The sequence below is a fragment of the Antechinus flavipes genome, chromosome 2, assembly GCF_016432865.1.
Source record: "Antechinus flavipes isolate AdamAnt ecotype Samford, QLD, Australia chromosome 2, AdamAnt_v2, whole genome shotgun sequence".
NCBI lineage: Eukaryota > Metazoa > Chordata > Mammalia > Dasyuromorphia > Dasyuridae > Antechinus > Antechinus flavipes.
In genome coordinates, this window is record NC_067399.1 from 606,094,209 (window position 1) to 606,115,487 (window position 21,279).

Here is a 21,279-nt window from a genome sequence, read left to right on the forward strand (position 1 = left end):
CTAAAAGTATTATGGAACTTGGGTCTATAATAGATTTTGGAGAATATATAACTGCATTCAGAGAATGAATATATAGTCTTAAATAGTTTCTTCCTGGTATAATGATAACAACAATCACATTAATAACAATGCCAATTGTAATGATGAAGATGTTGCTGATGATCATGATGATGATGATAAATTTTTTAGTAATCATGCTACACAAATATTTTGGGAGGTTCCAGCAGTATACATTCCGAATAATAAATTACCAATGCTTATCTTGTCACCATACCACTCATACACACTTAATAAACTCCAGCAGCTTCCTATCACTACCAGGATCAAATGCAAAATCCTCCATTTGGCATTCAAAACCCTCCATAACCTTGCCCCCTTTTATGTTTCCAGTCTTTTTACACTTCATACCAATTCCCTCCCCACCATACTCTTCAATCAAGTGACCTTGACAATCTTGTTGTTCTGTGAAAAGTGTACTCTATCTTGTAAATCCACATGTTTTCTCTGTCTCTTATGCCTGTAATACTCTCCCTTCCCCTCATCCTACTGGTTTTCCAGGCTATATATATATACATATACATACACACACACATATATATACACACATACATACATACACACATGTATGTTGTTGTTTTGTTTTGTTTTATTTTTAACATTTTTTGTTTTGTTTTTTAAACATTTTTAACATTTGTTTGTATCATCATCAACTAGCACAATGTTTGGCACTTAGTAAATGTGCTTAATAAAAGGTGCTTAATAAATGTCTATTGACTTAATGACTTAAAAACTGACTTTCCTCAAAGGTTCTTTCGCTTTTTAGTATCTTTGAAAATTATTTCCTTTTATTAGCTCATCAACTAAAGTAGAAAAATTCAATTTGTAATATTGTAGAAAGAGGACCACATTTGGAGTTAGAGGGCCCAAGTAATTCCCGGAATCTCAGCTATTTTCCTTCCTACCTTTATGACCTTGAGGAAGTGATTTGAGGTTACCCGAACCTTATTTTCTTTCTTTTCTTGTACAAAGTTTGAATTTGATCATCACTAAGGTTCCTTCCAGCTGTAAACCCCATGGTTTTATGAAATTGGTACATCTTATCAGAGAAAAAAAAAATTCCAAAGCAGGTGAACTATTAATATAAATTTCTGCCAAATATATTCTGTTTTCCTATCAGCTATTTAAAAAAATCTCCAACTGAAATGCTAGTCCATCCTTTACTTTTAAAGATTGAACAAACAAATAGAATGTTTTGCCATGGGCTATTTTAAAATTGCTTATGTGAATTAAACCCACTGAAGTCCTCAATTAAATGAATCAACTGAGGCTCAGCTTCTAAAATAGTGATTACCAAATTGTGGCACTTCCAAGGGGACCTAGAGTTATTGCAAGGGATCCATCTTATTAAGTGACTTTGTTTAATAAAGTCAAACACAATTCTGTAGTCTGAACAAATAGTATATCACATACACATGCCTATGTATGTATTTTAACTGTTTTTCAAATGAATGTAGATGCTATACTGAGCAATAAAATATAATAATCATTCATGACTATCATCTTGTATTTATGTAATCAATGGATACCAATAGTACAATCACTATCATGTAAGTGGACATTAAGTTTCTTGTATTAAAAAGGGCTCTTCATTCTCAAAAAAGCTTGGGAACCTGATTCTAAGAGGCTGGAATTTTAGCTCAATCTAACTCAACAAACTTATTTGGTGATTACTGGAAATTAGGCATAATGCTGGGTGCTGGGTATACACAGGCAAGAAAGAAAAAGAAAGGAAGGAAAAGAAGGAAAAAGAAAGAAAGAGAGAGACACAAAGAGACAGAGAGATTGAGAGAGAGAGAGAAACAGACAGAGACAGACAGAGATTGAGAGAGAGAGAGAGAGAGAGAAGAGAAGAGAAGAGAAGAGAAGAGAAGAGAAGAGAAGAGATAGAGACAGAGAGAGAAACAGAGAGACAGAGAGGAAGAGAGACAGACAGAGAGAGAGACAGAAACAGAGAGGGGGAAGGAGGGAGAGAGAAAGGAGAAAGAGAAGGAGGGAGAGGGGAAGAAAAGAAAAGAAAAAAGAGAAATGAAGAGAAAAGAAAAAAGAAATAGCTACTTTCGACCTGATGAAGAGTAAGACACCTCATTTCTATAAGCTAGGGTTTGTCTATTATAAAAGTGAAAATGTTGGATTAAATGATATCTCAATTCTCTTCCAGTTCAAAATTCTATGATGTTGCTGTTGCTACTGCTATTGTTGTTACTATTGCTGTTTTTCTTGCTATTGTTGTTGGTCTTGGTGGTGGTGTGTGTGAAGGAAGGAATTGGTCCAATCTCCTCCATGTTGATGCGAGAAGCATCCTGGGGAGTGGAAGGAGTACTGAATCTAGAGACAGAAAACTCAGGCTTGAATATTGTTTTTCACTTGGTGTGTGACCTTAAGTAAAGGCCTTCACCAATCTGGATCTCAGCTTTGTCATCTATAAAATGGGGATGCTAGACTAGATGATCGCTAGGGTCTCTTCCAGCTGCAAGGGATATAGTCCTATTTGAAATAATATAGCTTGACTTAACATTGAATTGATTGGAGATTATCATATATCGTGGACACAATTTTTGTCTCCTGGAGATATTTTTGAGCCAATTTTATAAAGAGAAATTATTATTAATAATGATAATAAACATTTAATATTAACAATGTTTCATGAAAGGCTCATAGCCTAAGATAAGTTATCATCTTGATGATTACCAGTAACAATAATAGGGCACCTTAATTGGATAGTCCTTTGTAATAAAACAGCCCTTTCACATGATCTCATATAATTTTCATTACAACCAGGGTGCTAGACAGGGCAGGAGGCCTCTTTATAGGAAATCACCATTCAGAGAAGTTCAATGACTTGCCCTGCTCATATAATGGGGTCCCAAACTTTTCCCTTGAGGACTTCATTTTATAGCTTCATTATTAGGTTTATTTTCCCCATCTTTGCTATTTGCCTCCACCTTCTCCCTTCTCCTTATCTGCTAAAGTAAAAGCTTGCACTAACAGGACCACAGTTCATAGATTTATAGCTAGAAGATAACTTAGAAATGACCTAATCCAGTCTTCTTTTTCCCAGATAAAGAAAGTGTGTTTCAGAGAGGTAAGTAGAAAGTAAAATTAGAAGCCATGTATCTTGACTCCTAATATGTTGATTGCACAATATCACGCAGCTTCTCAATTTAATTGGTAGGATGAGAATAGACTAGATGTTAACCTTCTCAATGTCACAGACTATATTTTATACATGGTTATGTCTTTACAGTTCTTGCCATATTTCTTAGATATGCAGTGGTTAATATTTATTGAAGATGATGACAAATACATGTGAACTAATCATATACAAAGCAAGATAATTTGTTATAACCTGTAGGGTTTGAGCACTTTAGGGACCTCTTATTTCTTTGGTTCATTGTCTCCCATCCAGATGAAAACTAGAAAGGGATACTTCTCCAGAAAGGAAAAAGGTCTAATTTTTGAATTCACGTATATCACAGCTTCTTAAATTTTTCCACTTATGACCCCTTTTAACCCCAGAAATTTTTACTTGAACCCTAGTACATAGGTATATATACTGAGCCTACAAATCAAACACTTATAATAAATCATAATTTCATGACCTCTCACACCCATGCACACACACATTCAATTATGTGACCCATATGGGATCACACAGTTTAAGATTTAATGTAGAACAGTGATCTACAAATGATGGCTTTAGGCCAAATTCAGCTTACCACCTGTTTTTATATAGCTACAGAATGAATAATGGTTTTTACATTTCAAATAAAATTGTAATTTAAAATGCAAAACAAAAAATTTATTAGTTTGCAGGTTCTATGGAAACAAGAGATAGTCCAGATTTTTGCCTGTGGCCCATAGTTTGCCAATTCCTGATGTAGAATCAAGAGCAAGATCCAGGGATTAGGACAGTACTTATAACTCGTAGTTCTATTCTAGGTGGGGCCCACAATACTGGAAAAGGAATATTGGTTCATATCTCCCTATTGAGCTCTGTTTTCCTTTGCCTTATTAAACTACCATACAATAGCTGTTCTCCTTTTTGGCAGGTCTGTTTCTATCCCTTACTATACTTTTCTCTTCCCCCAGGAGATGGGGTTAATTCTAAAGTAGCAGGACCATAGAAAACTATAGTAGAATCCTGGCCAATGGCATTTCCAGATTTTTCATTCCCATCGGTCACAATATCTCTAGATAATGTAAAATTCCAATTATTTAATACCCTAGAATTCATAGTGTTGTTTTTTTACAGAAAGGTAGTGTGGGAAGCATTGTTTCATTTTGTTCCAATGAGATTCTTTCTTGCTCTCGAACATCTTTTGGGTTCAATCAATCAATAAACCAATAATTAGCTATTAGACACTTACTATATGTCTGGCACTGGACCAAGATTTTCAGCTATAAAATAATAAAGTAGGTTCTGCCCTCAAAGAACTTACAGTCTAATCAAGAGACACAACAATGAGAATATCTAAGTAGAAACAAACTTTAGCAGGAGAGAGGAAACTTTAGCAGCAAAAGAATCAAGAAAGTCTTCATTCAGAGGGTAGAATCTGAGCTGAACCTGGAAGCATACTAGAGTGAGGAGAAAATGCATTCCAGGCTACTGTGGTGTAGGAAGAAGGGAAGCAAACAGAATAATAAGCATTTGCAGAGTGCTTACTATGTACCAAGCATCATACTAAGTGCTTTTTAAGTATCATCTCATCTGATTCCTACAACAAATCAAGTAGTGCTATTATTATACCCATTTTAGAACTGAGGAAATTGAGGTTAAGTGCTTTGTTCAGTGTCACATGAAGTGAAATTTAAAATTAGGCCTTTCTAATTCCAGGAGCAGTCCTCTATACATCACCTGGCTGTTTTTATTGAAGATCTATAAGAAGGTCAATTTGATTAGATTATGGTATGCATAAAAGGGAGTAGGGTGCAAAAAGTGTGAGAATGGATACCAAAGGGATTTACTTTGCAAATAGAGGGATTAAATTTGTTCCTTTTGGATCCTGGGGAGAAATTGGAGTTTACTGTGACATAGTCAGATTTGCACTGTAGAAAATCACTGTAGAAAATTTTTTAAACACAAGAGTAGATGATGATCTGTCTAGATGCTCTTCCTCCAACCTGGATGATATATCTTATTCTTGGTCTAGAGGGTCAAAAAAGTATTTCAGTTTCCCTATTTGCCTTTCTATCTCTCACCTTTCTCTGGCGCAGTTGGATTTGGTTATAAAAATTAATCTAAAAGAATTGGAAGCTGAGGGGATGCTTATCAATTAAGGAATGGTTGAACAAATTGTGGTATGTTAATGTATTGTATGTATATGAATGTATATGAATTATTGTTCTATAAAAATAACAAGCAGGTGGATTTTAGAAACACCTAAAAAGACTTACATGAACTAATGCTGAGTGAAGTGAGCAGAACCAGGAGAACATTGCAGGGAGTAACAGTAACATTGTGTGATGATCAACTTTGCTAGATTTATTTCTTCCCAGAAATATGATGACATGAGACAATTCTAAAAGACTCATGATGGAAAAGATTTAGAACATCCAGAGAAAGAATTATGGAGTCTAAATGCAGATCAAAGTATGCCATTTTCACCTTTCCCCTCTCTTTCTTATGTTTTTTCCCTTTCATTTTGATTCTTCCTTTACAACATGACTAATTTGGAAATATATCTTTAAAATAAAATAAAAATAACAATTAGCCTAATCTGATTCGTAAAGGACAAAAGAGCCAGTTATTCTAGAATACATCAATATCCTTTGAAGAGACATGAAGATGACGTGTCTGTGTGCCTTTGAGACTCCAATTTCTGCTGTACAAATCTGAAGTTACATGCTGCTTATATATAGTACATTGCATTGCATAGTTTTTTTTTTTTTTTTCCTGACAGTATTTGCTATTTAACCAAATACACAATACATCTGGAGCTTGAGCCGTGTACATATTTTGAAAATTTCCCAACGCTATTATAAAAATTAGTAATTAACAGTCATCTGTTGAAGAAATGGAAAAAAAAATCAAGTGTAACTAACCCAGAAGATCCGTTTTAGTCTCTGAGAACCAGATTAGCAAAGGCCTAATGCACCTTTGCTAAGTAAGCCAGAGCTTTGTTTACATAGAGAAGATATTGCCTGTCTGGGGTATATTGCTCTAAGTGATCTGATCAATACATTTATTTCCAGTCACTTCTCTGGGGAGCCACTCATTTCTCAAGAGACTCTGGTTTTGCTTTCTCATGCTGAGATGTTCTCCACCTGCTATTTGACTAAAAGGAAGTCCCTCATGTCCAATTTCCAACCTGACCTTTCTTCAATAGCAAAAAAATAACAGGTTGCTGATATTCCTTTAATAGATTGGAAATTTAAATCTCTTCGAAGTAACCAACCTCATCTTATGAGTCATTAATAAGACAAAGAATAACATAGCTTAAAGATGACTGATAGTCCCCAGTTCATACATTTGAAGACTTTGGCTACACTGAATGATTTTATAGCTCTCTGTGTTAAAGCCTAAATAATGCTAAAATGCCTTCCCCTAGTGCTGTGCATTTATACCTAGTTTTGCTGCCAATTATATTGCTGTAACTCTTCTCTCTCTATCCTCCACTAGAGAGTACTGATCCTTGGAAAAAACAAACATAAGCATGTATATGTTTTGTATCCTTAGTTTGGATGTAGATAATTGGAACTCTTTTATCTTGTTGAAAATTTGTATGGACAGTGATTGAGATAGTTAACTCTACCTCAAGAGTAGAGGTATTCCTGAGTAATCTCTCAAAACACTCTGGCTTTCTTTCCATGATCATTTAGAGGAGCAGAATTGTAACTAGCCACTTTGGAGTTGAAGGTAAATAATAAAGTTCAAATCAACCCTATAAACCTTGATGCAAAAATAATAAAAAATTAATTAAGGCAAATTCACCAGAGCAGGAAAACAAATTTAATGACTCTTCAATTATTATCTCTTTTTGGATAATTGTGAGACATTCCTATATCATAACTTATTCAACCATGCACCAATTGATGGGCATCTATTCATTTTCCAATTCTTTGCTACCACAAAAAGAGCTTCTACAAATATTTTTGCACATGTGGGTCCTTTTCCCTCCTTTATGATTTCTTTGGAATACAGACCCAATAGAGACACTGCTGGGTCAAAGTGTATGCACAGTTTGAAAGCCCTTTGGGCACAGTTCCAGATTGCTCTCTATAATGGTTTGATCATTTCACAACTCCACCAACAATGCATTAATGTCCTAGTTTTCCCAAATCCTCTCCAACATTTATCATTATCTTTTCCTGTCTTATTAGTCAATCTGGGAGATGTGAGATGGTACTTAAGAGTTGTTTTAGAACATTTTTTTTCACATAATTATAGATTACTAATTTCATCATCTAAAAATTGTCCATTCATGTCCTTTGACCATTTATCAATTGAGGAATGATTTGTATTCTTATAAATTTGACACAGCTCTTTGTATATTTTAGAAATGAGACCTTAATCAGAAATACTGGCTGTAAAGATTTTTTCCCAACTTGTTTTTTCTTTTTAATCTTGTTTCTGTTAGTTCTGTTTGTGCAACACCTTTTTAATTTAATGTAATCAAAGTTGTCCATTTTCATAATGTTCTCTACTTCTTTGGTCATAAATTCCTCCCTTCTCCAAAGATCTAATAGGTAAATTATCCCTTGTTCTATTTGATTTATTTTTGTATGGGGTGTGAGATGTAGGTCTATAACGAGTTTCTGATGTATTATTTTCCAGTTATCCCACCAATTTTTGTCAAATAATGAGTTCTTATTCCAAGCTGGATTTTGGAGTTTATCAAATACTAGATTGCTATGGGCCTTGATTATTGTATCATGTGTATCTTATCTATTCCTCTGATCCACTAGCCAGTATCAAATGGTTTTGATGACTGCTGCTTTATGATATAATTTTAGATTTGATACTGCTAAGCCACCATCATTTGTATTTTTTTTCATTATTTCATCTTAAGGACCATGTCTGGGTGAAGGGGCAGGTCAGTTCTCCAAGAGCCTCCACAGCTGTGGATCATAACACTTGAAGGAGTTGCAAAGCAGCTTTTACTGACACAGATGTTGCTTGTGGATTGGGAATGAAATAAACTGGAGGCAGAGGGAAGAGGAGAGAGGTCAGACAACACAACAGCCTCTCAAGAGTGAGATCAGAGAACAGCAACTGCCTCTCAGCAACTTGTATCATCATCATCATCATCCTCTCACATGAAGAGATCCATTCTATAGGTCTGAGTTAAACCTCCAGCAGCCACTGGCAGGTGGCTCCTGTAATCACAACAATTTCCCTTGATATTCTTGACCTTTAGTTCTGTCAGATAAATTTTATTTCTTCTAGTTCTATAAAATAATGTCTTGGTAGTGTAATTGGTATGGCACTGAACAAATAGAACAATTTATTCAGAATTGTCATTTTTATTATATTAGCTTGGCCCAGCCATGAATAATTGATATTTTCCCAATTATTTAGATCTGACTTTATTTGTGTGAAAAATGTTTCATAATTATGTTCATATAGTTCTTGGGTTTGTCTCAGCAGGTAGACTCCCTAGTATTTTATTTTGTCTACAATAATATTAAATGGATTTTCTCTATCTCTTGCTGATGGGCTTTGTCAATAACATATAGAAATAGTTGATCATTTGTGTGAGTTTATTTTATATCCTGCAACTTGATAAAGCTGTGAATTGTCTCCAGTAGGTTTTTGAATGATTTTTTAGGATTCTCTAAGTATATCATCATATCTTCTGCTAAGAGTGATAGTTTTATTTCCTCATTGCCTGTTTCCAATTTTTTAAATTTCTTTTTCTTTTCTTATTTCTAAAGCCAACATTTCTAGCACAAGATTGAATAATAGTGGTGATAATGGGCATTCTTGTTTCACCTATGACCTTATTGGGACTGTGTCCAGTTACTCTCCATTATAAATAATATTTGCTGTAGGTTTTGGATAGATACTTATTATTTTAAGAGAAACTCCCTTTATCCCTATGATCTCTAGTACTTTTAATAGGAAGAAATGCTGTTGAGATTATAATTGAGATTATAATATACATCTATTGAGATAATATGATTTCTCAAAGTGATATTCCTAATGTACAGATAGTTTTATGTGATGTCCTTGGTTGATAAGCTGCAGAGGCTTCATTTTGCCTCTTTGATCAAATAGAAATTCTTCTGTTTAGCATTTAAAGCCCATAATGATCTAACTCTAACTTATCTTATTTCTCTTCACCTGGTTTTTGGTGGTATCTAAATGGCCTTCAAATATGCTACTCTATCTCCATATGTAAGTATTTGCATAGACTGTGTCCCATATCCTACTTCCTCACTTCTAACTCTTAGCTTCTCCAATTCCCTTCAGAACTCAGCAAAACACTTCTTTCTGCAAAAGACCTTGGGTGATACCATCAGCCACCCATGCCATCCCCAAGATATTTGTAAATGCATTTGTCCATACTACCATAGGTCCCCATTTCCCAAAAAAGTATAACCTTCTTGATATCAGATAATATTTTTATAGCTTTATCATTAAGATTAATGAGGCTTAATAAATGTCAGTTAAATAAGTAGTATTGAAGATGTATGTGTTAAATTTTCATGTCTTTGGGGCAAGGTCCTGGTCACACAGCCCTAGGTCTGTAAAAGATACTCTTTTGGTACTTCCTGGCCTCTTCAGGCCAATCACACATTTAGCATTTGTCATCTGAATCCTCAAATCTTGGCACTGTTGGACCCTGTCAAGATCTTCTCACTTCCTTACCAGTAAGAAGGTTTTGTTAATGAAGCCCTGGAAATCAGCTATTTTTTCTCCTTCTCTAGTTGTTGAATACCTGTCAGAATTATGACATCCCATTTCATTCTCCTGGGGGGAAAATTACAATCAAAATATATGCAAACGAATTCACAGAATGTGTATCTTTTATGTCCTTGCTGCCTCCTGTCTCTTTGACAAGCAATGCTGGTCTGACTGTCATATCTCCTGCTCTATTCACCCATCCTCCTTCTTATCTGCAGAGCTGTGGCCCAGGTTTTTGATCATAGTCTGTGAATTCAGAGGATCAGTACCAGAAGGCAGTCAATTCTGTATTTCCCAAACTGGGGAAAGGCCTTATCTAAGAAAACAAGCAAACATTCTCTAAAAACAATATTTTAGTGGACCTTTCCCTAAAGCTACTGATGCTTGAAAGCAAACTACCAGAAATCACCTCAAGGTAGATTTAGTAATTGTAATAGGAGGAAAATTGCTAAAGCAGCTACTGGGCTGTAGAAAAGACATGTCAGTCACAGGGAAAATTAGTCTTTTCTCAGTCCTCATTCTCCATGACTTCTGTTAGGGGTGACAAGATCCACTATTCTTTCTTCCTGAAACCTTCTTCTTTTATTGACTTCTGTCATATTACATCAACAATATTGCTCTTGGACATCTTTGCCTTTTTCATTGGCTTCCATTCATCTACCCTAACTCTGACTGTGGGTTCATTGCTAAGGTCTACCTTTAACTGGCTTCACTTATCTTCCCTCTGTATTTTCTTGGTTGCTCCCATTCCAGTAGAATATCATGAGATGGAAACCTGGGAAGGCTCTTACAAATCACCTAGTTTTTAGTTCAACTTGCTCATTTTATAGATGAGAAAATTGAGATTCTAAAAGAAGTGTAAGTGTCTTATTTAAAGTCTCACTAGTAACAAGGAATAGGGCTAGGATATATATCCAGTGTTCTTTTCTTTCTATTTTGCCTTTTGTGATAATTTTCTCTTCTGGATGAATAATTTCCGTATCAACTTCTCCAGGTCTGACTCCTCACTTAAATTCTAGTCCACATTTCCATTTTGCTATCATGTTAAACAGAACGGAGGATTAGAGATTTTGTTGAAAAATTTTGTGTTCTGGCTTGGGTTGGACTCAATGAAGAGCCTTTCCAACTTTGGAATTTGGTGATATTTAGACATGGTTCAAAGCTTACTTGAGGCACTAGCTAGTTGTGTGAACATAAACACTGTGTGATTTCTGTGTGAAACTCTGTGATTTCAGAGCCTCAGTTTCCATACAGGAGAAATACCTTGTAAGAAATATCACCCTATAAGGCATAGACAGAGACCTAGGGAGACCTCAAGGATGCCTCTGAAGTTATAACTGCTGGGGAAGAAGCAAGGTATTAGAGTTAGGATGGAGTTTAATATATGAGATCCTTGGGACAATCACATGGAAATGGCCTCTATTTTTTTCTGATCAACATGTAAAGGTGAGTCTTCTTGAGTATGGCAGTTCATTCCCTCAGACAATTTAATCTATAGCTCTGGATCCCTGATCCTCTGAGGAGAGGTGAGAGTCAGGGAAATGTTAGTTAGAAAGCACAAGAAGAAGGGCAATACACAATGATACTCATCTTCTTCAATTAACATGCTTACAGAGGGTCAAAATGGTTGGAAAGTTTCAAGAGAAAGGTAAAGCAAAGACAATGATGCTAACTATGCAGTAGATGCAAGGGATTACGATGCAGAATCAGTGGAAAACAATAAGATGTATAAATATTTCTGAGGGCTAGAGAAAGTGTGTTCCTATGGAAGCATGTTTAAAAAAAAAACATTTTTTAGTTTCTTTAAAAATATTAGGAAATACTATTTTTCTATGCTAAAACTCTTTCCAGACTTTACCCCTTTAGGATAGTGAAAAGAACAAAGCTTATGGCTTTCCTTTGAAATATAGTAAGGATAATCACCAGATTTAACTCTTCTCCAGATTGAATCACTACCTTCTCACCCCCTGAAGTAGCATCATGAGCCACCTGGAGACAGTTGCTTCTCTTTGAAATTCAAAGTTAAGATATTGATCATAAAAGGAAGTCTTCATTCCTAAGGGAAATAGGAAGGAACTAAGTGATGATTGTTCTGGAATGTTATTATATTTTTAACATATTGTGATCTTTTTAAGATTCCTATAAATGTTACTAAAAACTGTCTTGGTACAGAAAATCATGACAGAAAGTATAAGGGAATGTGCCAGTTAGTATATTCTGTTTCTGTCTCCACCTCTGTATATCTTTTCTCTTTCTGTCTCTGCCTCTGTCTCTGCTTCTCTCTGTTTCTATCTCTCTCTTTCTCCGTGTGTGTCTCTTGTTTCTCTGTGTATGTGTCTGTCTCTATTTTTCTCTATTTCTTTTTCTGTCTCTTTATCTTTATCTTACTCTATCTTTATCTCTTTGTGTCTGTCTGTCTGTTTCTCCAAGTTAGAAATGGCATATATTTGTATGGATAAATATGTATGGACATAGTATGTGGATAGATAGATGAGAGATAAATAATTCTTTTCTGAAAGATTTGAGCCCACGTTTCAGAGCACGTGAATATTATTACTTTCTTGGTTTCCTTCACATCTCCCTCCTAGCATATTGGATGCCTGAGATAAAGTTTCAGTTACCTCCACCCTAGATGCTGCTCTGATTCTTTTTAGCATTCCTACTAGATTGTAAGCATCTTTCAAGATTAGTTCTTTGAATGGTTGAACAAATTTATTAGGCACTTATGCCTAACACAATGTTAAGCACTGGGGAAATGGACTAAAAAGCCTTTTCCAGGGCCTTATGTTATGATAGAGGTAGACAACATTTATAAGGAGTGCTGGATGAGGAAAGATATTTTGGTCTTGGAAATCACAAGCATGATAAGTGGAGACATTGGGAAGTTGATTGACATGACCTTTCCAGAAACAATGGAGAGTGATTTGATTATATTTAATGGTGCAAATGTTGGAGTAAGGGATTGGAAATAATGAGCAGCAGTCCAGTAGACATCAAGAAGATGGCTACAGAGTATAATAGCTGCATGGGGTTAGAAGCATGGTTTGGACCACCTTGTTGCACTGAGCTACATAATTTGGCAATTTACAACCTCACCAATCAGGAAAGCTCAGTCCTAGAGCAAAAGTTCCAAAAGAATAGAGATTGAGTCCCCCAGAACATGGTCTCCAGAGGAATCCCCATGGTCTAGAAGCTTTCAGCAAACAGGGTAGATTGGATGGCAAGCAAATGCCTCATTCATCTCTAAGTTAGCAGGCATAGGGCTATGAACAGAATAGCCATTTAAAAATAGCTTTTGGAGCAGTTGGCAGCTGAAATGAACTTTAAAATTAACTCTGGATGTTTTTTCTTCCTTTTTCCTTTTTTTTCCCTGCCCAATACTCCCCACATAAGTGGAATTAGTCCTTGACCACTCATTTTATACGAGTGGGGCACCTAGGTGACACAGTGGATAGAGCACCAGTTCTGATGTCAAGAGGGTACCTGAGTTCAAACCTGGTCTCAGGCACTTAATACGTCCTAACTGTATGACGCTGGGCAAATCATTTAACCCCAATTGCCTCAGGGAAAAAAAAAAACTGTTATTTTGGGGATAACTTGTCCAAATCAGCAGCCTATTACTGTCTATGACTAACTGTAAGTGCTCATGATGGAATAAATTGTTTTTCTACATAAAAAAGAGCTGTTGAATGAATAAATGAATGTTTGTATCATCTCTCCCCATTATCCCATAAAGCTACCCTCCTACCAGTCTTATATCAGGGAACATAAGTTTGATATCAGGACCTGAGCTGAGTATCAAAGGGCGTTGTTCCTTTTTTCTTAACCTTCATTTCTTCATCTGAAAAATGGATATAACAATCTACTACCTAGCTCACAGATTTCTTAAGGGGAAAGCATTTTACAGATACTAAAACATGATATAAATGCAAACTAAAAAAAGCAATTTGTTCAAGGTTTAATTGAGTAGCAAGTACCAAAGTTGTGTTGGAATCCAGGAATTGTGCCTTTAACTCTTAGTGCCATATAGGATGTCCATAAAGAGAGACAGTGGGAACTGAATTTGAATGGTGAACCTGAGTTCAAATCCCAGCTTTACTATTTGCAGTGTGACCTTGAAAAAAAATTATTTCCTTTCTCTAACTTTTGATTTCCCTATTTCAAAAATGACAGTTAAACTAGATCCACAGTGTCAAATGTGTAGCTACATGCTTCTGAGTGAACTGGATTAAAAGGTAATTTAGAAATATTTAACAAAATTAATAAAAAATACTACAAAACATAAATAATATTATATTTTAAAGTTGTTAACATATAGCCCATAGTTATCCCTATGTGCTAATCAATAGCACCCACTGTGTTAGATGATCCTTTCTCTCTTTACCTGTAATTCTATGAGCAATACTCTTCATTCTTTACATTGTAGAAGCAGCTGTTAGCAAGACTGGCAAAGAGTGTGCTCATTAATTACTATAACAAGTGTTAAGTCTCATTAAAGGTTACACTGAACATCATTCTGTAGGTTTCCAATGACTCTTTCTTTGGTTATGTACATCTTTGTCATCACCCTGGATGAAGGGCATGGCTGAAAAGATCTATTTCCCAGAAGCCACTGGCACTTAGAATTGTTTTCCTCCTTCAGTGGCAGCCAGACCACTTCATCCAAAGCCATCCAGCCTGAATCATCTGAAAGAAGTGGGTGTGACAAGGAAAGTTTATTTCCCCTCTAAAGGAAGCAACCAGTGAAAATCTCATTCGCGGCCATCAGTTTGAATTTGATCTCCAATTGTTCTTAACACTCTTCTTCATCTGGGAATCTTTGCAAATACAAGTAACCACAGAGGCAGCTTCATACTCTTCTTAATGACATTCTGCTATTAATTCCCTGTACGAGCTGACCTTGGACCAATTGCCACCTCTTTCTGGATTTCATGCTTTAATTATTAAATTAAAATGAGGGGGCTGGATTCATGATATCCAACATCCCTTCCAGTTATGAATTCCTATGAATAATGCTGGGTCAATAGAAAATAATATATATTTTTAATAGTCTTTAATAGTCACCCAAGTCGGCAACTTGAGTGACTTGACTCCCCTTCTCTCCTTTGCTTTCCTTCTCTGACAAGACTGGATCCTTTTCCTGCAGAACTTTTGTTATCCTCCTCATCACCCTCCCCTTCATATTCTTTCTTCTACCATCCTGTCACCTGAAACCTACTTTATTTACTGCCGACAGTTTCCTAACAGGTATCCCTATTGCCAATCTAGTTGGCCAATGAGAGTGATATGCAGGGGACTCTGTGCCAGCCCCTCCAGAGGCTCACAGAAAGCCTCAGGAAAGGGAGAGCTCAATTTGGTCAGTAAGTTCCTTTCTAATGCACATTCATTTCTGGCTCAGTAGCCAATTAAATTTTCTTTCCCACATTTTAAGCAGATAAAAAACAGTCACAGTATGTCTGAGCTCTGAATCATGAATAAGACCCTTCTAACAGGTCATGATGGCTTCAAGAAGCAGTTATTCCAAGCCTTCATATAGGATGGTACCGGGCAAACCTCTCTGTTCATTTTCCCAGGATCAGAACCTCATTGATGGCACTATTAAACTATCACCTCTACCAGAATTTCTTTGAGATGATTTTCTCACAAATTTATAATCCTCTCTTTGGTATTCAATGCCAATTATGATCTAAGTCCTTCCACCTGTTCTAGCACACTATACTCCATTAGGTTCTTTTGATCCAGTGATACTGCCCGCCAGCTATTATACAAATAAGATCCTCCAGTTTCTCAGCTCTGGGCATTTTCTCTGGCTGTTTCCCATACCTGGAATGCACTCTTTATTCTGCTATGATCACTGGCTTCCCTGGCTTCCTTTAAGCCGTAAATAAAATTTCATCTTTTCCTGGAAGCCTTGCCCAAGCCCTCTTAATACTAGCATCTTCACTCTCTTAATCGTACTTATCTTATATATATACCTTGCTTTGTATATATTTATTTGCATCTCCTCTTGTAAACTCTTTGAGGGCAGGGGCTGTCTTTTGATTCTTTTTGGGACCCTAGCACTTCGCACAATGTCTGGCAAAGAGCAGACACTTAATAAATGATTATTGATAGATTGTTTATCTCTTAGATTGGGAAAAGTACCCACACGTGCAAAAATGTTTGTGGCAGCCCTTTTTGTAGTGACAAGAAACTGAAAAGTGAATGGATGCCCATCTGTTGGGGAATGGCTGAATAAGTTATGGATATGAATGTTATGGAGTATTATTATTCTATAAAAAATGATCAGCAGGATTATTTCAGAAAGGCCTGGAGAGATTTACATGAACTGATACTCAGTGAAATGAGTAGAACCAAGAGAACATTGTACACAGCAACAAGAAGATTATGCAATGATCACTCTGATGGACATAGCTCTTCTCAACAATGAGGTGATTCAGGGCAGTTTCAATAGACTTGTGATGGAGAGAGCCATCTGCACCCAGAGAGAGGACTGGGGAGACTGAAGTGGATCACAAGATTTTTTTATTGTTGTTTGCTTGCTTTTTGTTTTCTTTCTCATTTTCTTTCCCTTTCAATCTGATTTTTCTTGAGCAGCATGAAAAATGTGGAATATGTTTAGAAAAATTGCACATGTTTGACTTATATCGGATTACTTGGAGAGTGGGTAGAGAGAAGGGAGAGAAAAAATTCAGAACACAAGGTTTTGCAAGAGTGCAATGTTGAAAACTATCTATATGCATAATTTGAAAATAAAAAGCTAAAAAAAAAAAAAGGAAAGAAAATCAGCAAATGCTACAAACCAAGGTTTGATTTAATACTGGTTTGCCAATTTTTCTAGTCTTATGAAGATTGAACAGTACAATGTAAAAAAAGAAAATATCACTTACATTATTCCATATTCTTCATTCCCATTGCTGTCCATTAGTACAAGTTTTCATCTTTGATAGGTCTTTTTTCTAGTTCTGAATTATATGATCCTTAGATATCATCAGGTCCAGCTCTAATCATTTCACATTGAGGAAATTACAGAAGAGGTAAAATGACACATTTACACAAAGTAGTAAAGGGATTTATCACAATGAAGGATTTGGATGTCAGAAGTTCACCATCCCCAGTCCTTTACCTATTGCTCAGCCCCTCTCCCCATCCAGAACTGACCAAACTTTCCCAGATATGTCTGCTGATCTCAGGTATGTGTCCTTCAATATGATGAGCTCTTTTTTGGTGCAGTTTATGGCACAGAGAAAAGTGACCTTGTTATTGGAGCCATGTCAGTCATGAAGCCAAAGCTGATCATGAATTCAACCATTCCCCTCATCATGACTGATATATTCACCATCTATGGTCTAGAGGTGGTTGTTCTCATCACCAATCCTTTGATGCTATTCAAGAACTTCCTTCGGCTGAGGGCAGGCTCACTGTGAGCCTGGGTAAGCTGACAGCTGGCCTTCCATTGGCATTATATTATTATATTATATTATATTATAATTATTTTATTATATTACATTATAATTATTTTATTATATTATATATATATATTATATATAATTATTATATTATATTATATTATATTATATTATATTATATTATATATATTATATTATATATAATTATTTTATTATATTATTATATTATATAAATAATGTTGATGTTCAGGAGATAACAGAGCAGCTCCAAATATTTATGGGCATGATCCTAATATTGATCTTCACTGAGATACTTGTCATGGATGGCCTGATAGTGGTCCTGATTCTCACTACAAAATAGACCCTCTCCTCCTTCCTCCAGACCTCCCCCAACTCTCATCCCTGCACTCACAGGATGTGATGTTAAAACCTCCTTTGGAACATCGCGTCCCTCCCAAGTCACTCCAGAAAGAATGGACTGACACTTCATTGAAGTAGTCCAGTTGGTAGTGGGTCTTATAAATGGACAATGATTGTTCTGTCTTTGTCACTCTATACTTGATTGGATGCTCCCCACAACAGACAAAGGTTAGGACTGAAGGTAATTGTATTGCCATTAGTACTATAAGTATAAAAACAAACCAGACTTGTCATTTTTCTCTTAGAACTAGGAAAAAACCTTAGATATCACCTAATCTAGCCACCTTCATTTTATATTAAAGAAATTAAGGACAGAATAGATAAAATGGCTCACACAATGTAGTAAGTAGACTTATCAAAATGAAGGATTTGGGTTTCACAAGTGTTTAGGGTTAGGAGGAGCAAAATATAAGAAGTGATGAAAGGATTAGGATCATGAGGAAATGTCAGGATGTTTATAAAAATTTGATGTGTTCATAATATCAAAAAATAGAAATAGTTGGGTAATGTGGATAGAGCATTGAGCATAAAATCAGAGGGATCTAAGTTCAAACTGGGACTCAGACACTTACTAGATGTGTGACTTGGGGCAAATCATTTAATCCTGATTGCCTTCCTATCCTAAAAAAGAAAGAAAAAGATTTGAACTAGATGTTTTCTAACTTCCTTTCCAATTCAACAGTTAATAAGCATTTATTTAACATTCACTTGATTCTAAGCAACAGGACTTTTGTCTTACCATTAGACTTCAGTGTCTCTGGAAGAAAAATTGAGGCTGATGAATTTATGCAACTTTGCCTCACTTAAATATAATTCAAAACTTGATGCCATTAGTTTTCTTTTAAAGAAATTAAAGATGAGCAACAATAATGGAATAGAAAGACAACAAATAAACAAACATATATACATAAAGTATATTTAGAATAGACAAAATCATATGGGAGATGAGGATAAATGTGGAGAGAAAGCACTAGTAGCTGAAGGGGGGCCAAGAAAAGTCTAATGTAAAAGCAGAGGAAGGATTCTAAGAGATAGAGGCTAAAAGGGAGGATCCCAAGCATGGAGAACAGAAAGTATAAAGAAATCAAAGTGTGAGAATGTCACATATGAGGGATGACCAATTTGTCTGCATTGAGAGTAGATGAAGGAGAACAATGTATAATACAGCTAGAAAGGATGACCAAGGGCCAAGTTTTGAACAGCTTTAAATGCTAAATAGAGAAGTTTGTCTTTGGAGAAATAATGGAAAGCCATTTTATTTTATTGAGTTTAGAGGAAGAAGATATTAAGCACATGGTCAGACTTTAGGAAAAGTCGCTTTAGGACTTTTAGGAAAGTCCTTTGTGCTTTAGGGAAGTCTCTTTGATGATTTGTAGAAGAAAGATTGTACTGAGGCAAGATTTGAGACAAGGGAAATATTTATGTTAATACTATTTAATCTAGGTAGCATGGGATTCTGAGCAGAGTAGGCAGATGAGGGGGAATGCAGAGTTGGGAACAAAGGATGAGTAGTGTTTTGTTTTTGTTTTTGGGTGGCCAGCAATTCACCATTTAAAATTATTTTTAAAGCTTTTTATTTTCAAAACCTATGCATAAATAATTTTCAACATTCAACCTTGTAAAACCTTGTGTTCTAATTTATTTCTTCCTTTCTTATTCCTATCTCCTCCCCTAGATGGCAAGTAATCCAATATATGTTAAACATGTGCAATTTTTCTATACATATTTTCACAATTATAATGCTGCACAAGAAAGGTCAGATCAAAAAGGGAAAAAAATGAGAAAGAAAACAAAAAGCAAGCAAACAACAACAAAAAAGGTAAAATACACTATGTTGTGATCCACACTCAGTTCCTCTCTCTGGATGCAGATAATGCTCTTTATCATAAGACCATTGAAACTGGCCTGAATCATCTTACTGTTGAAAAAAGCCTTGTCCATCAGATTTGGCCATTGTATAATCTTTTTGTTGCTATGTATGATGTTTTTCTCTGGGTTCTCCTCATTTTACTCAGCATCATCAATTCGTGAAAGTCTTTTCCCCTGGGCCTGGAGTCATCCTACTGATTGTTTCTTACTGAAAAACAACATTTCATAACATTTTATACCATAACTTATTTAGCCATTTCCCAATTGATGGGCATTCACTCAGTTTCCAGTTTTTTGCCACTATAAAAAGGGCTGCTACACACACTTTTGCACATGTGGGTCCCTTTCTCTCCTTTAAGATGTCTTTTAGATATAAGCTCAGTAGAGACACCGATGGATCAAAGGGTATGCACAGTTTGGTAGCCCTTTGGTCATAGCTCCAAATTGCTCTCCCAGAATAGTTGGATCAGTTTGCAACTCCACTAACAATGTACAAGTATCTCAGTTTTCCCATATCCCTTCCAACATTCATCATTATCTTTTTCCTGTCAAGATGAATAGTGACACACAAGAGACCAAGGGATTTTAGAGGATAGTGTAGAGTACAGCCGGTAGAGTAAGAATGATTTCCTGAAAAAGCCTGAAAGGGAAAAAAAAAGAGAAGGGATTAGGAGGAGCAAAGAATAGGGAAAGGTGGAAGGATTAAGGGTCATGATGAGAATGAAAAAATAGATTTAGGAGGAGCAAAGCAAAAGAAAAAATGGAATAATATCATAATCAGACAAAATATTTTATAGTTCTTTGATCATGGAAATGGAAAACTTGTGAGTGCTGACAAGAAGAAGGATGTGACCATTCCTGTATGAGTTGGTCTTAGAAGCTGAGTAAATTGAAGAACTTGGAGGTTAGCTTGTTTGAGGAAACATCAACATGTATTTTGAAAAGTCCATTCTGAAGGCAAGAATTGGAGAGGAGAGAAGAGAGTGAGAAATCACAGAACTGATTGAAGAGGAAGAATATCCTAAGGATGAGTAGATTATAGCCAACAGGATCTTGATTGAGTGATAAATTTGGATTGTATGAATCTCAAAGAAGAGTCCTAAGGGACAGCCCAAGAATGAGAATCTGAAAATGACAATAGGGAGCAAGGAAAACTTTCCCCATTCGGTCTCAATGTGTTAGGGTGTGAAAGAAGCTGCAACTAATACTTGGAATAGCTAGGGGGGGTTATGGCAGTCCATATTTGTATTCCAAGCTTCTGGGAAGACTTAAGCTGTCAGATCTTTTGAGTTTGGGAGTTTTACACTTTAGTAGACTATGCCAACTGGATGTCTATGTTAATGTGATATATCTCCAGGAGCAGGGACCACCAAATTGCCCAGTTCAGCATTGCAGCTGGTCAAAATTTCCATGCTAATCATTGTGTGCTGGACCAGTAAGCTGCCCTTACACTTCTGGGTGAGACAGGAAAAAGAAAGGGAGAAAGGCAGATGGGCCAAGGATGCTGGGATATGGGGAGACAGGAAGAAAAGGAGAAGTCTCTGATGAGATGCTTGACGAAAATCTTAAGATTCAGTGTATCTATAGAATTAGTGTAAAATTCTGTTAAGCAGCAACTATGGTCTCTACTTCTTTTGTATTTCTGCAGGGCCTAGATGAGGATGCTTTTATGTA